Source organism: Passer montanus, unplaced genomic scaffold, assembly GCF_014805655.1.
Source record: "Passer montanus isolate IOZ18808 unplaced genomic scaffold, ASM1480565v1 scaffold4, whole genome shotgun sequence".
Classification (NCBI taxonomy): domain Eukaryota; kingdom Metazoa; phylum Chordata; class Aves; order Passeriformes; family Passeridae; genus Passer; species Passer montanus.
The window spans coordinates 1,568,666-1,595,283 of NW_024368818.1; the positions used below are offsets into that span (position 1 = coordinate 1,568,666).

Genomic DNA, 26,618 nt, shown 5'->3' on the forward strand with positions numbered 1-26,618 from the left:
TCACTCACTGGTCCATGACTTTTGCAGAGGCAACTCCCTATTTTCCTATTTTTCTGCATTAATTTTAAAACAATAAAAGTCCAGGACAACTCTTTTGTCCCACTGAAGACTTTTAAAAACACTTCAGAGAGAACCTACTGTGCTGCACAGTGTGTAGCTCTGCTCCTATAAGGGGTGTGTCGTCTTTAGCCTTGCTCCCTTTTCCACTTGCTTTGGTTGCCAAACACCGAAGGATTACTAATCATGTTCCTTATTTATTTTTTTTAATCAGAGATTTACCTGTATTTGATTTCCAGCTATAGACTATGAGCGTTCACACCAGCCTTTGCAAAGGTGTTGAGCTCCTCAAGTTAATTGGTAATAAATTAACCTTGGGAGGTTGTTTGTGTGAAGCAGATTACGTGCATGCAGCTTTGTGGAGGTTTTTAGTGAAGCAAAACATAGGAAAGAAAGGTGGAAACAGGGATACATGACACAATTCAGATTGCCTGGAATGCCTGTAATAAACAGTTGTTTTGTGCATCTGAATATCTGCATCTGTCAGGTAAGTGCTGTTGATTTTTTTGGCATTGGGATGATGCATTTAATGTCAGGGTTGAGGCAAAGCGGAGTGCATAATTGTAAAACTGATGGGGAAGCTGCTCCCCATCCTTATTCAAAAGCTCCAACAAACCTCTTAACTGTTCATTTTACAGTTCTCTTTAGAAAACATATAAGAAAAACCTCAGGAAAGTTTATTTGGGGCACCTGCAATAATAAAATTGAAGTGGCCCAAGCCTGAAAATCACACCATGCGTCTCCAAGTGAGTATAAAAATCCGGAGCATGGGATATATTTAAGCTAAAAACCAAAACCAACCCATGCTACTTAACTAATCCTTGCTGTAACCTTCTGCCCAGACTTTGCCTGGGACTGGGAGCCTGGAGCAGGCACTGGGCAGGCAGGAGCCCTGCCAAAGGCTCCTCCTGGCCTTGTCTCCCTGTCCTCCCGGGGGCTTTCCAGCTTGCACTTTGTTTCACTTTCTCTTTCTGCTGTGCAGGGCTGTGCTGGAAGGGTTGCAACATCCTCTTTCAATTATTTACACTGTTTGCATTGAAATCGTAACAAAATATATATTCTTTTTAATATTAGGATTTTTTTTTTTTTAATATTACTAAAGCCGTGCTGGTGGTGCATTAAATTAGTTGGTGATACTCTTTTAAAAGCCCTTTCTAAATACTTTTTAAGAGGGGAATTGCATTAACTTCTCAGCTGCAGCTTCCCTGTTTACACACAGCAAAAGGCACTGCCAGCCTGAACCTGCCAGGTCAGGAGCAGAAGGGTGACCCCTGCAGCTCCCACCACCCTGATCCCCTGGCACCTGCAGCCTCCAGCTGACTTGATTTGCCAGTGGTTCCCTGCTGGGGAAGAGGAGGTGGGGAAGAGCTGCCTGGAGTCTTTGGTCATGATATGAGTGCTTCCCAGACAGGTGCTTCTTTGCTTGCCTTTGGTTGTACCTATTTTAGGGTAATTAATAATAGAGAGCTCCTGAGCAACCCAAATTTAGACACTCTGGAAATCCAGATTAAAAAATCTGGGGAGAGTTTATGGTTTTTTTCCTTTCTGCCCACTACAGCAGAGGCTGGAGGATCTCAAGTCAGAATGGGGGGTTGCCACTGTGCCCTGCTCTGGTTGCAACCTCCAGGCTTGGAAGCTCTACCACTTCCCTGGAAAACCTGTCCCAATGCTTGAAAAGATGCTAATAAATGTTTTGCTGCAGTTTTTTGTTTTTCTCTTTCCCCATAACTTTCAAGTTTCAGCACACTACCAGCAGAAACTTGATGAATCTTCACGATAAGAAGACTCCCAAAATTTATAGGGCTTTGCTGGCTTTTGGTCTTGGTTTTGACTACTTCAGCAAATCACTCGGAATTTTATAAAATTATTATTCTTCAACAGATTGAAAGAAATAGATTATATATCGTTACAAGGTTTGAGGGTCTGTCCCTGCCAGGGTTCTTGCAGGCTTTAGTCTCTCTGCCAAGGCTTGTGGGTGCAGGAGCCACGGCCAGGAGCCTTAAACCTCAACCCCCAAAGCTAAGGGGAATTTCTAAAAGGGAAGGTGTGTGCTCCGTGTCTTACCCTGCGAGGGTGAGAGGGAGCACAGGGAGAGGGGTGCAGGTCCTGCCCCCTGACCCAGAACCTTGTGCCTCACTCCTTCTGTGTCCCCCGGGGTGCTGCAAGTAAAAGGAGCTGCACGAGGTGGTGACAAGTCCCCAGCATTCCGGGTATTTGATCCGAGGAAATCACCAGTCAGCCAGGAAATGTCAAGATTACGTCACATGCATAATCTTTTAAAGCCCTGAAAAGGAGCTTGTTAAAATCTGTGTCTCTGCAGTGTGATCCCAGTTCATTTCATTTTTGCTTTGCTCTTCCACTTTACGGGAACAGGCAGGCAAATCCTCCTTTTCCCTCCCTTTGACTTGTTGGCTATGGCCTTGCCACTCACTGGGGCAGGGCGAGCAAGCCCTTACTGTGCTGGGCCCCCAAAGGGAAGATGTGGTGATGCCCAGGGCCTGTGGGGATACAGCTACAGCCCAGCCTGTCCACACTGGAAAAGGAGGGAGAGGACGTGGGAGTGGAGCTCCATCCCTTCCCCTGGTGCTTGCTCGTGTTCCGGGTGGGCGCCCTGGGCAGCCCAACAGCGCTGCAGGGAGGTGCCAAAACTTCACAGAGCAAAACTGCACCTCGTTATTCCACTGATCCTGCAAAACTATTAAGGAGCATGCAGTAGAGTATGTGACACACACATGTTTAATTTCTTTTACAGTTTCTGTTTTGATATACGCTCAATGTGTTTTTATAAAACAAAGATTTATTGGAACCTGGAATTTTATGACTTTAAGATTTGCTTGTGTCCAGATTGTGAGTTTCTCCTTTTAGAAGAGGAGGGGAAAGTTTAAAAGAGCCCATCTGCCCGTGGCACTTACGAAACCCTAGGCCAAGGATGACACCTTTTCCCTTAACTTCTACTATAATGTCAAACAAAAATTTACCATCAAATATTATGCCTTCCATATGCAATGCCCTGCTGTAGATTTAGATCACAGCAATGGTGTTTGGCTTCTCTCTTTCAAGTTTTTATCTGTGCCATAAGGAAGTCAGGACTCACTGTAGGGTCCAAGGAGGAGCAGCAAGGCAGGAAAAACCCAAACCATACATAATTAATGACAATGTGCCTTCACTTGTGCTCTTGATTTTTCTCATAAAAGCACAGCAATGCCCTTACTGCCTGCAAGGCTGAGGAAAGCAGTGTATTTTTAAAACACAGTGCCAGTGTCAGACAGCTCCAAGTGCTCTGGTAGGAAACAACCAGCATCCAAGGAAGCAGAGCCTGAGTCCAGTTCTCCGGTTACCACGACATAAGTAAACAAACAAGTTTATCACAAGTAATGAGGGCATTGTGCCAGTTTCAGTTAAAATAATGAAATAAATAAAAAAGAAATCAACCCCAAACCAACAAATCATTACAGCATGAGGAAAGTCCTGAATGAAATTGATTGTTTGTGCCAACACCAGAAATATATCTTGTCATAAACTCGGGCCTCCACATCTGCTTCAGCACCAGCGGATTCTTTATAAACAGCCTCTTTAATTTTATCTAACAGCCTGTTAGCAGACATGGAGTCCAAAAATACATCTCCTTTTCTTCCTCGCACTATCCTGAGCTTGGCAGGGCACCAAACATGAGGTTCAGCTCGTAATTCAAAAAAGCCCTTCTTTAAGCATTGACTGAGCTTGATTTAATAAAAATCCTGTCCAGCTTCCTCCGGGCAGCCCTAATGGGATGCAGAGCCTGGTGCTTCTCAGGGGCTGCTCCAGACCTGCTGTGTGTTGGCCAGTGAGATTTTTTTGTGGTGAAACAATATTGCTCTGTGGTGCAGTTGGGGAACCGGCTGGTGTTCTCCAGAATGTCTCCCCCGAGGGGTGCACAGCTTCACTTTCAGCTATGCCACCCTCTGAAAATGGAAGTGAGCAGGCAGCACCATAAAAACAGCAGAGCCACAGCAGGGGATGTCCTGGTGCCCCTGGTAGCCCCGGGGATGCTCCAGTGTTGCTGGTACGCAGCCCCCCTCCCACTGGCCCTGCCTTCCTCAGGGGAAGGAGAGAAAAGCATCAAAGACCCTAAAGTGATTTCCAAACCCCGAGTTCTCCTGGGGAGAGACCTATCCATTGTGTCTCCAGTGTGGCACTGCCAAGCACTTGTAGGTGCTCCTGAAGGAAAGATTGGGCATTCACTGAAATATAGGGGGTGTTGCACTGGGACTGGTTCCCAGAGGGCAGCCCCGACACCAGAAGCAGGACAACCACATTCACACTTCCTGACGCTGGTGTTCCCAAGAACAACACTGATTCTCTGGCTGCTGATTGCCTAGGAAAGCTGGAAGGGACATTGGCTGACTTTTAATGCCAGGACAAGAGTGGCTGACGTCACCTCAGAAGATGAAATACATTCCTGCTGCGAGGACTGCACCAAATTACAGACCCAGATTTCCCAAGAAATTAGTGTGAGAAACACTGTACAACACCACATTCACTGCAACACAGGAACTCATTAGCTGGATAGTTGAAAATGTTAATAATTATCCCATTTGACAAACCAAGGTATGTATTTCAAGCCTCAAAGTTTGCTGTGCTAAAGAAATATTAATGGCCTGCCATGTCATGATGTCCAGGGGAAAAGGATGTTTTGTAGTTTCTGCTCATGGCTCAGTTGTTTATTTAAATTACTTGGAAACTAAACCAGCAACAAACATAACCACTGCTGTTGTGAGGTGTGGTTAACAATAAGTAGATTTTATTTAGCATGACATCAAAGGATGAAATGGAGTGAAATAAAGGAAAGGAAAGTTTCTTGAGTGGTCGACGAGCCAGATCCCAATGCCAAGACATGGAGGAGGATCAACAGAAATCCTGCAGAGCCCATCCTGTCACTTGGTCATGCTGACAGATGCAAATAAATGAGCAGCACAGGTGTCAATGACAGGGAAATACTACATTTGGCAAAGGATGCTGCAGGTCTGTAGTGATGGAGGGGCTCTGTTGGCTGGCCTGGGGAATGCTGGTGGCACCCTGGGGTTTTTCATCACCTCCTGGGAGGGATTTTCTGACAGGTCCTTGTGGTTGTGCCAGGAAGGCTTGAGGGCCTTGTGCTGCTTGGCTGCCAATTCTCAGCAGCACCTGACCCAACAACAGGGAGGGATCTGGGATTTGCTGGGGGGCTTGTGGTCCCTCCAGTCAGGTGCCAAATTCAACTTTACAAAGAGCACAAGCATTCATCCAGTGATACCTTACTGATCTGAACATGGCTGATGCCTTTCAGCTGAATTTCAGCTGAATATTAAAGAGAAACAGATCAAAGGCAGACGATTGAACAGGAAAAGTGGGTTTAGCTGCCCAGCTGTGAGCTGCAGTGCCCTAATCCTTCCCCTTATGTGCTACAACAGGGTGTAATTCAATCCTAAATTACTGAAAATCTCAATGTTTTGTAAATCACATATCAGAAGGTATTTTATTTATACAAGCATCTACTCATTAGGAGTATCAAAATACTGGCAATACTGTGCACGCTCTGCAGGAGTTCTTGTCAGAACTGCATTTCACAGCTCAGATGGCCCCAGCTGAGAGGTACACATGGGTCTTCCTGGCATCTCTTTTTTTGTCCAGTCCTATCACTGGTGGGGTCAAATGGAAAAGCCACAGAGGCCTAGAGGGTTACGGTGGGCAGGGGAGCGGTACATGGGCAAGCACAGGCACTTCTACTCAAGTGGTGGCTCTGCCATCTTTAGAGACTTACCAAAGCTGGCTTGATGGATCTCTGGGAAACCCAATCCCTCTCCAAAGTCCCTTCAGCCTTGCTTGCTCTCCCTGGAGCTTGCAGGTAGTGACAGTCATGCTCCAAGCATTCTGTGCAGGCTGCTCCTAAAAGCTTCTAAAATCTTTCTCCCAGTGAAGGCTGGAGGAGCTGATGCTGCAGTAGGAAGGAAGAGAAGTAGGAGGCTTGAAAAGGTCACACCAAGGCTGCAATTTCCAAATGAGTGTGAATGAACTGGATGCCTTAACACCCTCCAACTTAAACACTCAGTCTTGGCTGTTAATGGAGTATGCTGTAAAACTGCATTTTCTTTACCTATTCAAGGAGAATTAGAGGGACACACCTCTTAATGTTAAGCAGGAGAAAGCTTTTTGGCCATGAAGGCTGTTCTTCCACACAGGAAGGTTGCTGGCAGAAAATGACAGCTTGTGGACAAACAGAGTCCGAGTGGCTGCAACAGCAAAAGAGTAGAGAAATAACCAGTCTGAGGTGTCCATAACAGAGTCAGAGTGGCTGCAACAGCAAAAGAGTAGAGGAAGGAAAATGCAGCCTCTGTAAATAGAGAAATAACCAGTCTGAGGTGTCCATATGTTTCATGGACTCACTTCCCTCCTTTTCTAGCATTTTGCTGAGCACTATAGCAATATTCAAGCCATTATTACATTAAGAAGTCTTTCAGCTTTTCTGCCTGAAAAAACAGTCATCACTTGTAAATTGAAGGCATCACTCTCTTATCTGGTCTGCAGCCAGAAGGGCTGGAAGCAATAGAAGAAGTGTGAACTTTCTCCTTCATCTCAGAGAACATTAACTTCAAAGCCAAGCCATAAACTTTCGGATGTAATGACTATTTGTCCAAAAGAGAAACACATCAGCTTGATCAATGAGTGAAAGGTATAAAACACAGAGGTTACATTTGCTAAACACTTGGGAAAAATGTGTGGTTATGCTTGGGTGTGTGGAGAGGGGAGTTGTTACTGAGTTCTTTGGGCAGGCAGGCCCAAGGGGCAGTGTGAGGATTGTTGTGGGTGGTTGTAGGTCCAGCACCGAGTGGTTTCTGTCCCAGAGGAGGCTGGGCTGCCATGTCAGGGTGTGCTCCAGGGCGCCCTTGAGTGCAGACCTTCATCACCGAGTGGGGACCTTGTCACTGTGTTGGCAGCCACACTGCTCTGCTTTTCCAATAAACCATGGCAGAGAGCATCTCTCCTTTCAGCTGCTCAAACAAAGCATTCAGGACCACCAGCACTTCCTCCTGTGTCCTTGCTCCAGCTGTGTGAATGCTGACTGGAGAAAACCCCCCTGTGGGTGCACTGCTGTCCCCTGGGCATTGCTGAGCTCCAGGGCACAGGGTCCAGCAGCACCAACACAGCCAGGCAGGTGCACTCGGAGATTTCAGACACCCTTGGTAAGGTTTCCCACATCCTTCTTCCTAGTTTTTAAACATGCTTTCCATTTTTCTGATGAAAGCTCCATGGAAATAGAGAGTAACAATGTCTTTTTGTTTCCATGGCTTTAGAGGGACAAAAAATTTATATTATGTGACTTTTTTTTCAGAGGATAACCATTACCCTTCCTGATAACATCCTTTCTCCCCTCACCCGTTAGGGCTTCCAGGTGAAGTCTGGACTCCATTCTCTCCCTGGGCAGTGGGTGTGTGATGTTTGTGCATGGTACAGGTGCTCAGAGAGGGCACTTTTAGTGCTAATCAACTCTTTGGTGAAAGTGTTTTTAGAAGGAGTAATTGTGAGGACTTGCTGCTGGGCACCGGCTTCTGCTTGTTGGGGCTCCAGGGCTGGGTAGTGAGATCCAGACCTGTGCAATTCCTGTCTGAGGATGGAGAGGAGGAAGTGCTGGAGTTTGAAGAGGGATTTTGAAAGGTCTGTAACATCTTCTGCCAACATCTTTTTTGGATCAGCCCTGCGTGAACAAGTGAGAGTCTGGAAGAACCGTGTCATCCTTGAGGACAGCTGGGCTTGCTGGGGGGCAGCTCCATTTGGGATGGGAGGCAGAGGGTTGATGCCACTGCTGGGGGGGAAAAGAGATGATGGTGGGGTTGCTGGCTCCACAGGCTTCAACAGCATCCTGCTTTCCCCCTGTGCTGTGCTTGCCTGTCCCCTAGATCCTTGTGAGGCCAAAATGTCTCTATAGGGAACCAGAGAGCAAACCTGAGCCCTTCTTGCTCACCACACATTTTTGTGTCCCCAGATCCCTGCTGGAGTGAATGGAGCTGGTGGGGTCTATTCAGGTTCCTCACCATACAGGTGGTATTGGGAGGACATGGTGGCTCAGCTCTTGAAATTTCTACCTGCCCCTAGATGTGTCCTGGCCTCCAGAAGGTGAGCTATCTTCTCCAGGCTGTCCCCTCTACTGTCCTGAATTCCAAATTCCAAACTCCCAGCATCCTGGGGAACAAGCCATGGGGATGGCCATGAAATGCTGGAGGTGGGGGTGTTGGTGGGGATTGAGATGACATTCTGGAAATGTAAAGAACAATTGCATACTGAATCCATCTGGTCACCCTCCTCCTCGTGGCATATCACCTGCCCCACCTTGGTCCCAGTGGACACTCCAGGGACAAGGGCAGGTAACAGTGGGTAGAGGTGGGGCAAGAGGACCAACAGGAGGGCAGTTAAGTCGTTTGTTTTAAGGGGCAGCTGGCTTTACCCAGGTAAAACCAGTGCAATGCCAGCAAGCTCCACACTCAGCAGATCCCCAAAGGTATTGGTGAAGCAGTGCTCAGCCTCCCTTGCAACACCTCTGCTTGAGGGAGGCAGCTGGATGCTGGGCTCCTTTTCCACTGTGGAGCTGTACCTGTGCTTTGTAGGTGTGTTGTGTATTTAGGTCTGTCTTTGCTAAGGGATCCACTGTAGCAATGCCTTTTATGTCCTGGAGTTCCATTTTCTACCTCCACTGGATGATGTCCTGGGCTTCAAAGCATACGGGGAGCAGTAACCTCTTTTATTGCACGGTCATAAAGCAATGGCCCTTCCCTGCTCCTGAATATGAATAATAAATAGAATGTATGAATAAGAAATAGTAGTGATATTGTTATATTTTTACATGGAGGCCTGCCAGATGCTCTTTTTGAGTATGAGACTCAAGATTTAGTCTGAGAAAAAGGAAGCAGAAAACAGGAATCCTGACAGTTTTGTACCTGGCTGTGCAGCTGTGCTGAGAGGTGCCCTGCAGATCAAAGGGAACCCGCTCCCGTTCTCCCCAGGTGCTGCAATGCTTCCCCTATCAGAGCAGATACTGGTTATCAGGCAGCAGTGCTATAAGCAGCACAAATGTGCACTTTGCTCTCCAGAGGTTATGGCAGCCAGAAGGATGCCAGATTAGATTTAGGAAAGCACATATGGACGTATTGCCTTCTTCAGCCTTGCACCATCCCTTAAAATCCTCCGTTGCTCTGGAGGAAGACAGAAAGCACGGCTGTGGACAATCACAGCTGTAGAAGCATAATTGCAATTGCTGTCTCAGAGCTGCTTAGTGCTTCTGATAATCTTTGGGACCTGCAGTGAGTCACTACAGGATGAAGGGAGAGCATTTTGGGGCAGGGATACAGCATAGGGACAACTCCATAGAAGTATTAAAAGAAACCACCTCCAGTTTACATTTCACTGAGGGGAAAGATGCTCTGAGGCAGCACCAGCACAAGTTCAGACTGAAGCCCAGACTTCCTGCTTTGGGATTCCAGGTATTCGGAGAGTGTCTCTGACACCAAGTCCTACACCGTGTCTTCCCCTGAAGGCTGAGATGCCAGCATAGCTCATCTCTCAACCCGGTCACTGGCCAGAACTACAGCTCCAGTCCACTGACAGCAAATCCCACCAGTTCACCTCACATGTGCACAGGGGTGTTTAGCTTCTGGGGAGGTAAACAGGAAGGTGACAGGAGTGAAGTCTCATATCAGTGTTGGGATCTCCTCCTTTCTTTAAGTGCTTCAGCAAAACCTCCCTCTAAGCCCCATACACTGCGTAACACATGGCACATCTGTTTCTATTTCCAGGGTGATCTCACTAATCACTTTTTAAGAATCCAGCATCCAGGGTTAATCAACACGAGCTGAATTACAGCAAAGGTTCCTACAGCAGTGGAAAAATCCTGTGCAACTCCCTTTCCTCAAGTTATCCTCTTGGATAGTGGGGTTTATCCTCTGCCTGAGTTCTGCCCAAATCCTCATGATCCCTGCAAAGCCAAGGCCTCTTTCCAAAAAGCTTCTGCCTCTCGGGGCCTTTGTCTATTTGACAAGGCAGATCTTCCAATAGTTGATTTTCTGTTTGGCAGTCAAACTAAAGGCTAAAAAAGCATGATACAGGTCAACCCCAAAAACCTCACGGGAATGGAAAGGGAGATTCCCAAGGAAACTGTCCTCAGCCACAAGGCTTATAAAGAGAAATTATCACCCAATCCACTGCCTACAACAGAGCCTCAGAGCACACAGGATGCAAGTTCAAACTCCTTCTGTTTCTCATATGGAAAGTATTTTTAAAAAGCTTTCCTGGAAGCAATATCACACCCAGTGTGCCAGGCAACACCAGAGGCACATGGAGATGGAGCACAAAGAGGCAGGAGTCTGGCTGTGCCTTGCTGTGCCTACACTGCTCAGCACAAAGGCCAGGGCAGAGTGGCAACCCTGGGCTCACAGGCACTGTGCCTAGAGCTTGCTTCCCAAGGAGAACATTTACCTTGGAAACAGCTACTTGGAGTGATCCACACCAAAGGCTCAGAGCTAGCAGAGAGCCCAGCAGACAATGAGCACAAATCCAGGGCTGAAGTCCATCTCTTCTTTGTTGGTGATGTAGCTATGCCTGTCAGATGTGCCTACAATGTCAGACACAGCTCTTCAGCTGACTCTGGGTCCTCATCCTTGATTGTTCCCATGGTGTTGGTCAGCACATGCCTATGCTGTTCCCTGGACCAGATCAAGGAGCTCCCTCCAGCCACCAAGCAGTGCTGCTCTGGACATGGATACTCCTGGAAAAACTTGCAAGAGCCACATGAACAAGCTCTGTCTCATTTCCCCTGGGATGTTCCTCCAGCATGGTCCCACCAGCCTTTCCATCCTCCAGCTCTTCTGAATGCTCTCATGCTTCAATCCATGCCAGGCTATACACCCCATGGAATTCAGCACTGGTGAGTACAGCATCATCTTCCTGGGCATTTTATGCTGGGATAAAAACACACCAAACTTACAAAAATACTGGTTTGCTCTTAGGTCCATAGGCTGAACACACAGGGCCAAGCTAAGCTGGAGTCAAGTCCCATGCAATGCTGCCAAATTCAGCCTCTTTTGTTGGCTGGCCCTGAGCAGCCAACACTGCTCTGGAACAACTGCTCTTGTCCACTACCTACCAGATCCCAGGCCTGCTCTTTGGGGCAGGCAGTTTAGTCCTGCTGGTATTCCTGCTCTATCTGGTCCAACAAACAGTGTAAATAATTCTACTCTGAGCAAGAGGATTAGGAAAGCCCCCTTGCAGGCTGTCCTGTGGTTTGGCCATGCTCTGAAGACACAGCATGTTGGTAAATCCTCACTCCAGCTGAGGTTTCCTTTTGAGATCAGCTTCAAAAATAAAAAGTAAAAAGAACCTCAAACCAACAAAGCAAGCCACTTTTATGTTTCTAATTTTTGGGGTTAATTCTGATGAATGGTTGCACACCAATTGGCAGATAGCTTCTGTCAACCAGGAACTGCTTTTCAGTGAGTAATCTGTTTTTCAGACATCATTGGCTCTACTTGTACCCCCTTCCCACTGCCACAGGAGAGGGAAGGGATACTGCAGGAACTGCTTCACATATGATCCTTGCTGCCCTGGCTCTCATGTAGCCACCAAATGGTCTCACCCTCTGCCTGCTCTTCTGCTTGGAGATATTAAGGACCTTCAGCAGTTACCATGTCTCACTCTGGGTAGCTTCTTCTTCCTCAGCTGCACCTCTCCCAGTGCTGTCAGAATGGCCATGGCGACTCTGTCAAGACTTGCTCACCTAATTTCCATATTGAGGATTTCTAGCTACTATAAGTGGCATTTCTATGTCCTCCTTTCAGGACACACATCTTTATGAGCCCATCAGGTTATGCCATCTGCTGTCTGTTGGAATGTAAACACCTTCTTAGGGACAGGTACATGCACAACAATGGTAATGTTTGTTACCAGGACATGGCTGTGGGGCTCCACAGGTGGCGCAGCTGACAATGGCCACAAGCCATTGTCACAGCATCATAGAATGGCTGGAGTTGGAAGGGACCTTAAAGATCATTTAGTTCCAACCCCCTATCATGGGCATAGATGCCAGCCACTAGATCAGGCTGCTCACAGACCTGGGGTATCCTCTGAGGACAAACCACTTGGCCCTGAGTTTTTGCCACCTCCATCACCATACATGCCAGCATCTCCCAGAGCCCACTGGAGCCAGGACAGGCTGGTTAAAGGGTGGCTGGGGAGCTTGCAGGGTGAGAACAGCCAGTGGGAGTGACAGCCACATGTTTGTGGGGCTTATTTTAAAGTTGATTGATTTATTTTAGTAGGACTTTCCCACAGTGTAGCTGGCAGTGGCAGCCAGCAGACATGGCAGTGTCCAGGCTCTGGTGACAGACTGACAAGGAAACTCTGGGGCTGGCAACAGGCTCCTGGTACCCTTTGGGGACCACCTGATTAGCCCTGCTTTGGGTGACCTTGCTGCAGCAGAGGATTTAGCCTAGGTGATCTCCAGAGGTGCCTTTCAACCTCAGCCTTTCAGTGAGACTTATTTAAACCTCTGAATAAAGCACAGATTGGACATTCAGGTGTATATATTCAAGTATTCCATAAATTCTCAACTCAATACAGGAAATTTGGCTTTCAAGTCCAACAGCACATTGAATCTTTACCAGGCTGTAAGGCCAGAGTTTCATGAGAGTTTTAACAACCTAACAAACCAGGGAAGTACAAAACATGCCATGCAACTCAGATGTTTCTATGCAACAACCATATGATCCAAAGTTTCTCAAACAAAACCATTTGCTGTCAAGACAGAGTGGAGCCAAATCAGTGTGATTCAAGGTTTTAGAGTCAATTTTGTAAAATGTCAGAAGGAGTTACTTAGTGCCACCCAGTGTTGGCAGCTAGAAAAAGGAAGGTTAAATATGGTTACAACTGGGTGTAGCCCAGTGAAACAGGAAAAAAAAAACAGCTCTTGCTTTCTTTATCAGGGGTGAGTAATGTCACAGAAGCCGGGTAGCACCAGCATTCAGGGATAGGTGTCCCAGAGCTGAAATGAAGTTTAGCCATCTTGTTAAAAAAACACCCCAAACCCTCTACTTTTTATATTCACTTTTCAAAGCAGGTAATCAGTTTGAGATGCAGATGGTCTTTTTTGTCACAAGACTCCCTCCCCTAGTCTGATATCTGTCTAGTGAGAAAGTTGCACTGACTTTTCTGGTCAGAGGTTCAGGAATTTAGATGAGACACAACTATATAAAATGTGTCTCTTTCCTAGAATAAAAAGAGTACAGTTAAACACGACTCTTTCCCCCCTTCCTGCCTTTGTCTCAGGTGCTGCATATGACTTGTCTTTTCCTTGAAGTCTTTAAAATTCCACAGGATCTCATGTATATCAGGCATAGAAATACTCTCCCAGTTATCATCTTCAGATGGCTGAAGAATTGCATGTCTGCTTTTGCCCTTCCATGGACTGCAGAAAATCACAGAATGGTTTGGGTTGGGAGGAGCTTTAAAGACCATCCAGTTCCAACTCTCCTGCCATGAGCAGGGTCACCTTCCACTAGACCAGATTGCTCAAAGCCCCATCCAGCCTGGCCTGCAACATCTCCATATAAAATTAGAGTATCATGGTCCCATTTAACAGATGTGGAAAGTGAGATGCAAGCAGGCATTCCCATCCTCATCACAGCCCCATCCCAGGAGAGCTGGGCCTGGCCAAGATGGGATGAAGGAGATTTGGAGGCAAGAACCCAAGTGGGCAAGAGAGGAAGGGGAAAGTAAGGCCTGAAGATGCCCCAAAACCACCAGGTGCTGGCAGGGTGAGGGCATCCCAGGGTTGTGGCTTCACTGTAGTGGCAGAGAAACCCTCCTTCTACCATTTTGGTCTCATTCACTCTGCTCTGAAGTATTCTCATTGCCCAGAGGGAAAATTAAGACAACAGAGGTTTGAGTGGTTCTCTGCTGGTTCTTTATTTCATCCCTAGAAGATGAGGGCCAAGGGGAGACTGACACAGGAGTTTATCTCAGACTGATACAACAAAAAAGCAACAGTGAAGGGTGGCTGCCCTCTGAAACAACCTCACTTCCATGAGCTGCCATGCTGGTGATCCATGCTTCTGGGTGTAAGGACAGGCATTTTTACCTTTTTCTCCTACTCATGAAGCCATCTATCTCCCAGTCACACAGCTTATCCCTTGGATTTGTGCTTGCTGACGAGTCTCCTTTCTCACTTACCTTTCGCTGACTGCTGGGAAACAGGCCAGGCAGTATGGCCACAGGTCATGAGTCAAAAACTCCTCTTCTGGGCCCAACACACTTGGGGTGTTTTTTTCTTTTCTCACCAGTCCCATGAGGCTCCTGGAGGATCTGGGTGCTGGGCTAGCTAGTTTTTGTTGGAACTAATTGCATCTGCATTTCTCACTAGGGCCCTACGTATCCTAAGTGCTCTCCATGCTCTCCACAGCTATGAGAACTTCAGTCTTCCTCACACAGAGCTCACAGTTTAAAACCCAAGGTGGGAAATCACTAATTCATGTGATGGCTGCTCAGCCTTTGCCTCAGAAATTCATCAAAAAGATAATTTTCTCTAAGAGGGCCACAGGACACAGTGTGTACAGAAAAAGTTGGTAGAGGAAGGAGACCAGACAAATACAGCATTCTTGGAGAAAAAAAAAAGAAAGAAAGAAAAAGAAAGAAAAAAAATTAGTATCTGTGTATGTCCCTTCAGTTAGGAAGGTTTACAAAGCAGCTTCACAATGAGAAACAGTGCCTGCTCCAGAAGTTTTACAGTCCCAGCAATCAGGATGAAATAGCAGGAGGGGGAAAGGCAGAAGCAGGAGACCTGTGATTCCCTGCCTTACACGGAGCAACTGTGCTCAGTTTGCAGGTCCAAGGCATTTTTAAGCCTATAAATAAACTGGGGACGTTAATGAAGGCATTAATCCCCGCTGGCCGCCGTCCCAGCTATTTTCAGCGGAGGTTACCTTGCCTCTCCCAGCAGAAGTAGGTCTCGAGGGGAGGGTCGGGATGCCGTGTGCCCGCGGCCACCGCCCTGGGCGGGAGGACACTGCCACCGTCCTTGGCAGCCCACCAGGAGGAGGTGTCCCAAGGGCCAGCCCTCCTGGCTCCCAGCCTGCCGGGAAAACAGACGTCAGAGAATAAACAACGAGGAAAGGCAGAGTGCTGCCGGCTGCAGAGGGAGGCTGGTGGCTGCTCCTGCCTGCACCCCTTACGGCACAGATGCCTTCTTCATCTCCCACAAGGAGATACCCCCGATGGAGACCCTCTGCTCCTCTGCGGCTGCTGGGAGCCTGCTCCCCCACTTCTGCCTTTCCAAGGGCAGAATTTGGCAGAGGGGGAGCGTGGGAGAGGCCAGGCCATCCCGGCATGCTGGTCTAGGGCAGGGAATGGCCAGGTGCAGGTCCCTGCGGAGAACGAGACATCCTGCCCCGAGACAGCTTCCTGCCCCTCAGCATAGTCAGTGCTTTCCCCACACCCAGAGAGGGAGAAGAGCTCCCTTTCTCTTCCACCCAGGAGGAGCAGGAATGTCATGCACATGGATGGTAAAAGCGGCTTTTTTTCCTTCCTGCCGTGAGGAGAGAAGCCCCAGGACAGCATTTGCTTGGGAAAAGAGCAGCCCAGCATTTGCCCTCAGTGCTCACTCGGCACCCAGAGCTGTTTGCCTGTGGGCAGTGTAGCCCTGAGGTTCATCTTACAAAGGTACCTCTTACAAATGCTTGCCTCATCTTACAAAGTATACCATGCTTTTGTTTATTTTACTATTTCTTTCACAATATGCCAGGAAGAAATTTATTCCTAACAGTAAATGAGGTTCACACTCACTGAAAACTGATGCCTTTGAAAACCACGTCTACACACTGCTTTCCTTTGACTTGCCCCCTCAGGTATCCAAGCTGGTCACATACCACCATGCAGGGTTAGAGAAAGTAATGTTCCTGTACCACCAGAAAACACTGGCCAACATTTTCTTTTCTATTCTGCAATGAGCTCAAGATGTTGAGATGTTTGCCAAATAATATTACAAAAGAATTGTTCACATGCTGGTCCCAGGTGACATTTGGCTACTGTAGCTATTAGGACTTATTCTCCCAAAGCATTCAGTGGCACAGGACTTTTCCCCCAGTCTTCTCAGAAAATACACACTGTTTTCTGTTCTTTGTGTTGCTTAGTAATGTTTCCTGAATTCTCAATATCTATAGTGGTCTGACTGCCAGTTGCTCATAATGTACCATCTAGAAAGAACTAAGAGAAATTTGGATGTTTTTCTTACCTCCTTACAATGATATTTTGGGGCCAGAGGCAGCAATTTCTCTGTGGAAGACCCACTTCACTTGATGTAGCTTGCAGCTCACAAACAGCACAACTGTTCACTCTCAGGAACTGCTAAGAAATGCATTTCATTTACTTGAGTTTTGCTATTGTGTCTCAACTATATTCAATGGACAATCTGAAGACTTTACTTATGCTACAGCTTCCCTGCTGCAGTTCTGGCTGGCCTCTTTTAGGGATCATGCAGGATGTGACCATTTGAAGGTCTCTGGAGTGGCTTGTGCATGGCAAAGTTTGGTCCTGCCTACAGCCACTTTGGCAAGCAGACACACACCTGGGTCCTGCACTGTGCACTGGCTCTGTGAAGCAGGGCTATGGACTCCTATGTCAGTGGCAATCTGTGACACCAACCCCAGTGACAATTGACAGGAAATTTCTTTCCTACTTTAATGAGTCTACGCAGTGTTAAGCCATTTTTTGCAAAGCTGTCACAAAGGCTCCTGACTGATCCCTACTGCCTGTAACCAGTACTTTGGGAAGCCCATCAGCCCCATCGCCCTCTTGAGATTGCTCTTCCAAACCTGCTGATGAAGGGCAACAGGGAGCAGGCACTGCAGGGATTCTTTGGCTCCACAGAAGTGTCTGTTGGTCACACCCCAGCAGCTTTGGCAGACTTGGTGCAGTTGTTATTAACTCCTAATCTCTGCTTGTGGACTTTTCTGGGCAGTTGCTAGGATGAGAATTTTCTTTATCAATGGAATTTCATCAGTTGGGTTTGCTTGACATCCACTAGCTTGTCAAATTCAGAGATACAGCCATCTAAATCTTATTGGTATAAACTGCAGCAACATCACTCTCAGGAGGAAAGTAGGGGGGAAATATCCCCTCAAAGGTATTCTGTGTCTGGAGAAATTGCACGCCCAATAAGAAATCAAGATTGCAACTGCAATCTTGCGAAAGACACACAGAGGTACTCCAGACAGACTTAACATTCACCTTGACAAAGTAATCAGCTTGTCAAGCAAAGGAAGTCATTTTGACCAGAGTGGTCATGGAAGGTAACTAATATTCTCCACCTGCAGCATCAGTCAAATAAGGATTTAAAATATTACAAGAGAGGAAATCTGAAATGTTAGAGAAGAAAACATACACAGGAGTGAAAACACCAGCATGTGATGGCCAAAAATGTAAAATAAATGCTAGAAATGTTTCATATTGACCAAATAAATAATAACCTGAAATGAAGTGGTTTAGGCTTGTTTCATATGGTAAAGATATAGGCTAGCCTGGCCTCAGGCTAGTATTTTGCTTTCCCTAGAACTAAACAAAAGGCATCTGTTTATCTTGTCTATGAAAATGTCCTTGTCAGATGTCAGCTGAGCTCTCTCTGGGCAGGTCACCTATCTCCTCCCAGCTTCAGAGGAGACCCGTAAACCACTGCCCCCCAAACACCATATATCTGTGCATCCTGAGCAGTTATCCCTTCTCTTTCCTGAGCTGCCCAAGTTGTCTCAGAAGGCATAGACCTTCCCTATGCCTGGAAAATCCTGCTAGAGAAAAATGTCGTTGTTGGTAATAGTGATAATGGAAGACATCCCTGCAGCCCCCTGAACCCTCACAGGGTTACATTAAAAGTGCCTTTCATGGCAATACCAGGTACAAGAATTCCTTTTTGCTGACCCTGCTGCTCACCAGTCCTTCTGGTGGCTTCTGCAGGCACAGTCCTTCCTGGCACCAGCAGGAAAGTGCCAAGGACCAGCACCCAGAATGACCCAGTCATAAAATCCAGTGAAAACTTGTTTCTGCTTAGAAATAATCACCAGACAAAGAAAAGACCCAGCTCAGAGAATTCCCTGCTTGGCATACCAAAGATGAGGTGATGCACTGCAACTCAGAGGTAGAAGGGAGCAGCTAAAGCAGGAGTAGGCATTGCTGCCAAAGATTGGCTTCAGACTAAAGCCAGTGTTTCCACATTTCCACAAAGATGGAGGGAAGGGTAACAGTGTCTCAGAAGGGCAATAGCTGGAGTGAGGTGGAGCTGAGCCCTGCACCAAGGCTTGAGTGAACCATACATGCAACCTCTGACTGACAGCATTGATGTCTCCAGGGAAACCTAAGGACTCACGTTGATCTGCACATTTAGGAGAGCAAGAAAAGTAGTGATTATCAGATCAGTCATAGAAATGTAAAAATCTATCTTGTTAATGTTGACAATTAACTCTTACATTTGCCTGGGGAAAGGGGTCCTGGTGCCTTTCCTCTGGGATGCTCAGGTATGTGGCAGTGGAAGCCTATTTTTGCCTTCTGTAGGACCAGGACAACGCTGTGCTGGCAGGCAGGAAAATTATGTAGCTCTCTGGACCCAAGTGATGGCTGAGCAGAACACAGGAACACTGGAAATGCCCTCAGCTACACAAAAGTGATATTCCATCGTGCTGCTGAGGCAGCAGAGCCTGCTCCTGCTGCTGCTCTGAGCAGGCTGCATTCACTGGTTTGGGTTTCTCAGAGTGCTGTGATGGTTGTGAGATTCAGTCTCTAATTAGGTCCCTGTAGTGGTGAGATTGCTTCCTTTATAACCACTCAGTGGGAACTGGTACTTTATCCTCTCTACTCAAATTTTTATGTCTTTCACCCTCATTTTCTCTCCAGTGCCCAGAGTCTCCAGTCCACTGGATGACAGCTGCAAAAGCCTCTGACATTCACTTTAAGGACGATTCTTTTCAGCTGCTTCACATTTCCTTTTGACAAGCTCTTCCAGTGATATTTACTGCAGCTAATGAATTAACTCACAGCTGGACCACTTGCTAGCCTTTTCAGTCCAGAGCTGTTTTAAATCTTGATTAGCTGTTATGATTTGTAAATCTCACAGAACTGCTAAGTCCAAGCTTTCCTGTCTCACACTGTGATCAGGAGACTGTTCCCAGTCATGCAGAGCAGCAGTACACAGGCATTAGGCATTCAGGGGGACTCTACCTCTTCAGCAGGTAGCAAAACAGTGCATTATCCACCGGAAACAGTTCAATTCACAAGGAAAGTTATTTGGATAACTCATAGTGTGCCGGTTTTGCATGGCCTGGTTTTTGGTAGCAGGGGAGCCACAGAGGTGGCTTCTGTGAGAAGCTGCTGAAAGCTTCCACCATGTCCAGCAGAGCCAATGGCTGATGGCTGTGGAGATGGACATGCCACTGGTCAAGCCTGGGCTAATTAGGAAGGTTGGTAACACCTCTGTGATAACAGATTTAAGAAGAAAATCAAAACAAAGTGAGGTGTGTGTGCAGCATTAATTCCAGCTAGAGAAGAGGAGGAGGTGACAATGTGTGAGGGAAACAACATGGAGACACCATGGTCAGTGGAGAAGGAGGGGATGAGGTACTCCAGTGCCAGAGCTGAGATTCCTCTGCAAGCTGTAGAGAAGGCATGGTGAGGCAGCTGTTCCTCTGTAGCCCATGAGGATCCATGGGGAATGCAGAGATCCACCCGTGGCCCGTGGGGGAAGTGCCCATGCTGGAGTGGATAGATGCCTGGAGGAGGCTGTGATCCAGTGGGAGACTCTATGGAGAGAGGGGGCCCTGCTTCCAGGCTGGACCGGCCTGTCCTTGGAGGACTGCACCCTGTGGCAGAGTGACCCACAGTGCAGCAGTTTTGGGGGGACTGTGTGCCCATGGGAGGGACTCACAGTGCAGCAGTTTTGGGGGAACTGCTGCTTGTGAGATTGGAAACACACTGGAGAAGTTTGTGGAGAACTGTCTCCTGTGGGAAGGGACCCCATGGTCTCCCTGAGCAGTGGAAGAAAATCTCGGGTGGTGAACTGATCAAATCCCCATGCCCTGTCTTCCTGCGCTGTCAGTGAAAAGGAGGGAGGGGGTTGGGGAAGAAAAGGTGTTTTAAGGGATTATTCTACTTCTCATTATCCTCCTCTGACTTTGTTAGTAATAAATTCACTTTGCACTTCAATGCTGAGTCTCTTGCCCTTGGAGTGTTTTCTTCCAGTCCTTATCTCAACTCATGAACCTTTCATTACAGTTTTCTCTCTTCTGCCCAGGAGTGGCAGGGGAGGATGAGTGAACAGCTTTTGTGGGTGCTTGGTGTTTGGCACTGTCAAGCCACAATAGATTTTGGTGGAGAATGCAGGCACTGACAAGGACTTTGAGATAAGAATATTAATTCAGAGAAATGCTGGACAAAACAATTATTAAACTGTGTTATCAAGTAGAATGATAGTGGGGAATTTGCATTGTAGTGAAGGAATTGTAGTGAAGGGTCTAGGGGTGGATTTTGTGTAGTTTGTCCATTTTTGTTCTGTATTGTGATGATGTTATTTTTGGATCTGGTGTGGGGAACTTTTTTTTCCATCTCTTTCTGTTTAGTTTAGTTGTTTTTGTTGTTCTAAGTAAAGATTGTATGTTGGATGTGGACAATTTTTTACTGCAGACTTCCACAGTTGTTGCCAATCCTTATAAGCTGTTTGATACTGTTAATATAATTAGCCAGTACCGCTGTTATTCTGTGGAATTCATGGAATTTGTCATCATCCTAGTGCAAGACAAAAAACCTTTAGGTGAGGAGCTATTAAAATGTGCCCTGAGGCACCCAGTTCCTGGGCGGAAGGGTATGTGGAGGGATTTGGGCAGGTTCCTAGGGTGGTTATCATCTCCCATTGCCTGGAACTTTACTCCTGAGCAGGCAAACACCCCTAACACACTGGCCCCTGGACTGCTAGAAGGGAACCATTACACGTGCTGAAGCCCTGCTTCCCAGAGGTGTCTGAGTTCGCTTGCTGATGGGAAGTCGCGACTGACTTTTCCCTTTGCTTATGCACATGCAGGTTCTCACTTATTTCTTTTCTTTCACTGTAATAAAACTGCCTTATCTCACCCACTGGTTGCTCTCCGTCTTATTGTCTCTCCTGTCCCATTGGCTTAGTGGGCACCTAGCATGCAGCCAGGGTCAACCCACTACAGAGAGCTGGAAAAGAGAAGGCCTTAATATTTATGTGTGAAAAAATATGCAACACAGTGTAGACAACATTTCACAACATCTTGCACAAGTGATATTACACAAATGCACCTTTCTCCACATTATTTTGCAGATCCTCTTTTCTGTTTCTAACTTCTGAGCACATCCTGAGCAATGAACAACAGCCCAACATTTCAAATTAGGATCCTTACTTGAGTTCCTAAATACAATTAGTCTGATTTGTATAGATTCTGCCCTCTCAAGTCCCAAGACACTTACAGGGTCAGCAAATCAGGACCTTTGTATTTTGGCAACTAACTGCATTTAGGAATCTAAATTTTCAGTGACTTGAATTCCAACTCTAAAATTCTGGCCTGGAAGTAAGCATCAAACTGGAATTTGTAGCCCAGGGGCTGGGAATACACCAGTCATTGCCTAAGTTCAGGATGAAAAGTCAACACACATGGAGACTTTTCACTTATCAGAAGACTTACAGCAAAACAGGAAGTTATTAATATCAGAGCCTGAACTGACTTGAGAGTCAGACAATATCAAACAGAAGGTGTCTCCCCTTTTTCCTGTTTATCTCTTGCTAGCTCAGAAGACAGGGGAGATGAAGAGGCAAAGAGTTTCATAATTTGGTGCTACAAGGCAGTGAAATTGAACCGACAGGCTGTACATCATTACACAAAGTATATGGCATCACTTTCCTCAAGTCTTTAAAGCTTTTCCTGTACTTTTAAACAAACAGGGAAGCTATTTTGAAATGATGGGGTGGAACATGACAAAATAATGCAGTGCAATGGCATGCAGGAGTTTAGACAAAATGAAACTACAGGGGAGGGTAATATGCTGCCTTGTTATAGTTATCTTAGGAAAACACTGGAACTAAAGAACTTTCTCTTGAGAAAGTGTCATTTGATTTTTAAATAACACAGGTCATTAGGACTACAGTTTCACATTGTGTCTGCATGATGGTTTATCAAAGCAAGATCAAGTTACTGGCAGGGTCCTGGGAGGAAGCTCCAGGGTAAAGAAAAAATACTGTACAGAGCAGATTACCACCACACAGCGCAGAAATGAGCAAAACTTTCGGAACTCATGGCCCAGCCTCATCACACACCAGACTGCATTCAGCTCTCTGTTTTCACTGCTGCCTAACACAGTATTTTCTTTCAAACAAGGACGATTAAAAAAACTGCCCTTTCTAAAAGGGAACTGGACACAGTCCCTCCTTGAAAGACAAGATCAAGCAGGAAGCCCTCCACTGAGAACTAGCAAGGTCAAAAATGGAGTGCCAACCTGTTGGGATGTAGGGTCATTGGCTGTCTGAGCTCTTCTCTATTTTGTCAGCCACTGTGGAGTGAGAGGGCCAGGGAGCTGCCTCCCTGGCCTCCATGTTTGTGGAGAATTTATTAAAAGACTCATGCTGAGCACAAAAATATTGGCACTGAGCAGGCAAAAGGCAAACCCCAAGTGTTGGGGTGCAAGAATATTTATTTGTTTTGACTTATGATTGGGCAGGTCATACTTCCTAGTGTAACCTGGCTGTTCTCTAGAACACAAAACACTTTAAGTAGGTGTCAAATCCCTGGGAAAGGTTTCCTTTCTTTTGGAGAAACAGGAGATTTCATGTGAGGATTCATTCACTGGGTGCTTTCACTTTTTCAGTCATCTAGAGATTTGGTCCTCTTTTTTTTCCATCCTATCTTGCTGAGCCACTCACAGCCAGATGAAATAAATTCCTAGAAGGAGATCACTTCCACAGAGCCTTACACCTCTCAATTTACACTGAAAAAAACCTGCTTATACATGTAGAAGATTAAAAAAATAGAAGTGCATCTTCTTTTCTGTCCTTAATAAGGTTTCAGCTGCAAACACAAGGCAAGAGCCACATTTTCTTTCCACTGAGGTTGCCGATGTCAAACAAAAACATCACAAATTTCATTGCTGCTTAAAGGAGATCTGCTGTACATGACTTGCAGGAACCACTACCTCTGACAAGATTTGTTAACTACAGTACTGATGTACACAGTGTAATCCTCAGGGGAAGGCCCAGCAGTCAGCTGTCCTCCCAGAATGGCCTCTTTTCCCCACTCAGGCCACTTTAGGAGTGCTGGGTAAGGAGGGGTACAGCAGGCAGCTTCCAGGCTCCCAGATAGATCCTTTTGTGATCCCCATAGCTCATGGAGGAAGAGAGGAAGAACCGTATCAGATGAAATGGAGCTAGGCAAGACAAAAGAGTGGTTACTAGCAAATGAAAAAGAATTCTATAAATAACGATATGAATAGTTTTCATGTTTAAGCAAGAAATGTAAGAGGTATGAAATGAAGCAGAATTAAGAAAAAGCATTCTGCAGAGTGAATTAGAGAGATTTACAGCACAATATCAGCTCCCTGTGCAGCTCAGGTCAAACATTGCTTTGCATTTGAAAGTCAGCTACACGGATTACTCAGAAGGATCGCCTTTGCTGTCCATCGCCTATGGTAAAAAGGTAATGCAGACCAAACCACTTCAGGGCCTGATATGACTCTCTCTCATACTGTAGCTGAATTCCTCACAGGTATTAATCTCACACACATCAGGAGTGTGGAAACACATTCTTCCTTGGAGAATGAGAGACAAAAGGCAGAAAGATGGGACCACCTTACTCAAGGGAGTCACTGGCAAGGCAGAAACCTGAATGTAGATCATCCGAGCTCCAAGCTAGCATCTGAACTTCTAGACACACCCTCTTCTCCCTCAAAATGTGAGAAAAGAAGAAATAAAACCAAAACCATACCACAGTGGTTTGAGTCATTTGAGAGTCCTGGCTGCAACCTCCCACACAGCAATCACCGCACAATCTTGGCTGCTTTCAGCATTGCCATCTTACCTTTCCCTCTCAGGCTTTCTCTTGTGTTCTGGCATAAACTGGGAGCTGCCTGAGGCAGAAGCTGTTTAAGCTTCCCCATTATTTTGCATGTAACATGAAGTATCATGGGGTGTCTCACAGGTTTTGACTCTAAATTGAGTTTTTGAGAGAGAGTCAAATTACTTAATGTCACTTGAGTCTGCCTCCTGAAGCTTTTCCACACCTAGGAGCAGCTGGCAGAAGCAGTGGAAGTGAGCAAGAGCCATCTGTGCACACTGCTCAGGTTTTACTACTTCTGCTCACCCTGAGATTTTTGTTATCAGGGAAACTATTTAGGCTGCAGGAAATAGCTCTTGAGGGCAACAAGGATCTGGCTAGTGAGTCTGTCCTTAGGCCAGGCAAGCCTAAAAGATGTGCAAACAGCAGCAGCTGCTTTGTAGGAACGAGGCCCTGCAAATTTTTTAATGCACATTGATGTCTGAAGTGTTGCTGTGAAGGATTTATGCAATAGATATGTGACTGTGTTCCTGTTCCACTCCTAACTATTCCTGTGTGTCTCCTCTCTCACTGACCTTCAAGGCTTTCCTCAGAATACAGTGATACATACTGTTCCTGAGGAGTCTTGGGAGAGAATGTAGAGGGCATAGATTTGCTTCAAAGCAGATCTTCAAACATCTGTTTGTACTTAAGAGCAGGAAAATTCAGCACGCTACAGCACATAGCTGCCTGTAGCTTCAAGGCAAACGCAAATGCTACGAGGTATTAAAGACTCATAAACATAAACAAGATAGCCTGGAGCAGCTTATCAGTTAGGTGGTAATGGGTGGGAAAGGCTCATTGTATATTTAAGGCCGAGGCATTTTCCCACTGATTTTTGCCATGTTAGTAATGGGCCAGGGAGAGGAAAACTCTCATGTAATTTAGCCAGGAAATACTGCTCAGGTCAGTCAGTCCTGACTCTCTCCTGCTGTGGTTCCTGCTGGCTGCTGCATGGGGGTGCAAGGACAGTCTCTGGCCAGACACCCTCTGAGTCAGGAGGGGAAAGACACAACTGCTCATGCCAGCTCCATTCCTGACAGCCAGGCCACCACTCCAGCAGGTTACCCCTGTAGCAGAACAGAGATTACACTGAAGGAGAAGGGACTTCCCCAGCAGCAGAGCCTTGCTTGCTGGCCATGCAGGAACATCAGGGGAAGGCTCTGGCCCTAGATTATTGTCTGGGTGGAAAACAAATAAGCAGATGAAGACACTGTCACCTGCTACTGTTTGACATCAGTCTGTGACCACAGGGAAGAGTGGCCATGAGACACTTTTACCACTACCTGAGAGATAGATAACATGATTAATCTGATAGAAGCTGGTGGTGTTTCAGTCCCCTCCACACTGTCTAGGTGAATGAGAAGAAATTTTAGCTGGCTTGAAGTCTCTACATAATATTGTATTAGCATCAGATGACTGCTACTTCTGGTGTAAAGGAGGGGACAGGAACATGGGGCAGGATCTGTTAGGACTTGAGGCACTGAAGCAGAGCTGTTCTAGGTTGGGCATAAGCCATTACAATAGACAACATCTGGGTATGTCTAGTTCACAGTCTTCTGTTTAGTCTAATCCCACCTCCTTGGAGATTTCAACTCAAATGCCATTTGGAGCAGCTTTGCCCTGGACATATGCTGTCTTCTGCCAGCTCCACTGCAGGGACTGCAATCTTTGCCAGCAGAGCAGTAAAAGCAGCTGGGTAGGTCCTCTTCAGTCGCCTCACCATCGCTTGTTAGAGCTCATTTGTCAGAGCCCTAAATCACAACACAAACACTAGAAATCAACCCAAAATGGATAGGGCTAGACCACAAGACCCGAAAATTCTCTAAAAATGTGCAATCTAGTTCAATAAATAGTGCCTTCCTTGGGACAGATAACTTGGGTTCTCCAAGCAAAACAGTGTCAACAAGAAAAGCATTTTACACCAATATTTTTGGCAGTATAGAAACATCCCTGTATATTACAGTACTTACTACAAGGGCAGAAGATTCCAATGTAGATCCACATTCACTTTTACATTTCTAGAGTTGAAGGCGGGGGGGTTTCAGTCATGTTGAGCTAATGTGACTGAGCCAGCAGGAATTAAAGCTATGCTCTTTCCTGCCTGTTGAGACATGGTGAAAGAAAGCAGCTACTTTAAATCAAAGGGTCCAGATTCAGGGAGGTACTCCAGCTAGAAATCAGAAGCCAGTTTACAGATACTTTGATAACTTGGGCTTTTATTGTTCCACAGGCCCCCAAGATCAGTTGGTGAGGGCTGGGTAAGTTTCCTCATATGGTATTTGAAGGCAAAGACAATCTACATTTGCTTCCCACAGGCAAGCCCAGGCAGCTACAGCATGTTATAAAAAGAGGAGATTAAAAGCAAGTTTTGTAGCACTACTGTATGAAAAGATACAATCGGTTCTACCATTAGGAGTTAGGATTGAA

The 26,618-nt window shown here is 46.4% G+C and overlaps 1 long non-coding RNA gene across 1 annotated transcript; it reads left to right on the forward strand.

Moving 5' to 3' along the window:
- Nucleotides 1–171: 171 nt before the first annotated feature.
- Nucleotides 172–12,034, forward strand: LOC120506671. The gene is made up of 5 exons (XR_005628570.1): nt 172–544; nt 696–803; nt 8,057–8,187; nt 9,861–10,987; nt 11,070–12,034. It is a non-coding gene; the product is annotated as an uncharacterized LOC120506671 (long non-coding RNA).
- The last annotated feature ends 14,584 nt before the right edge of the window (nt 12,035–26,618 follow it).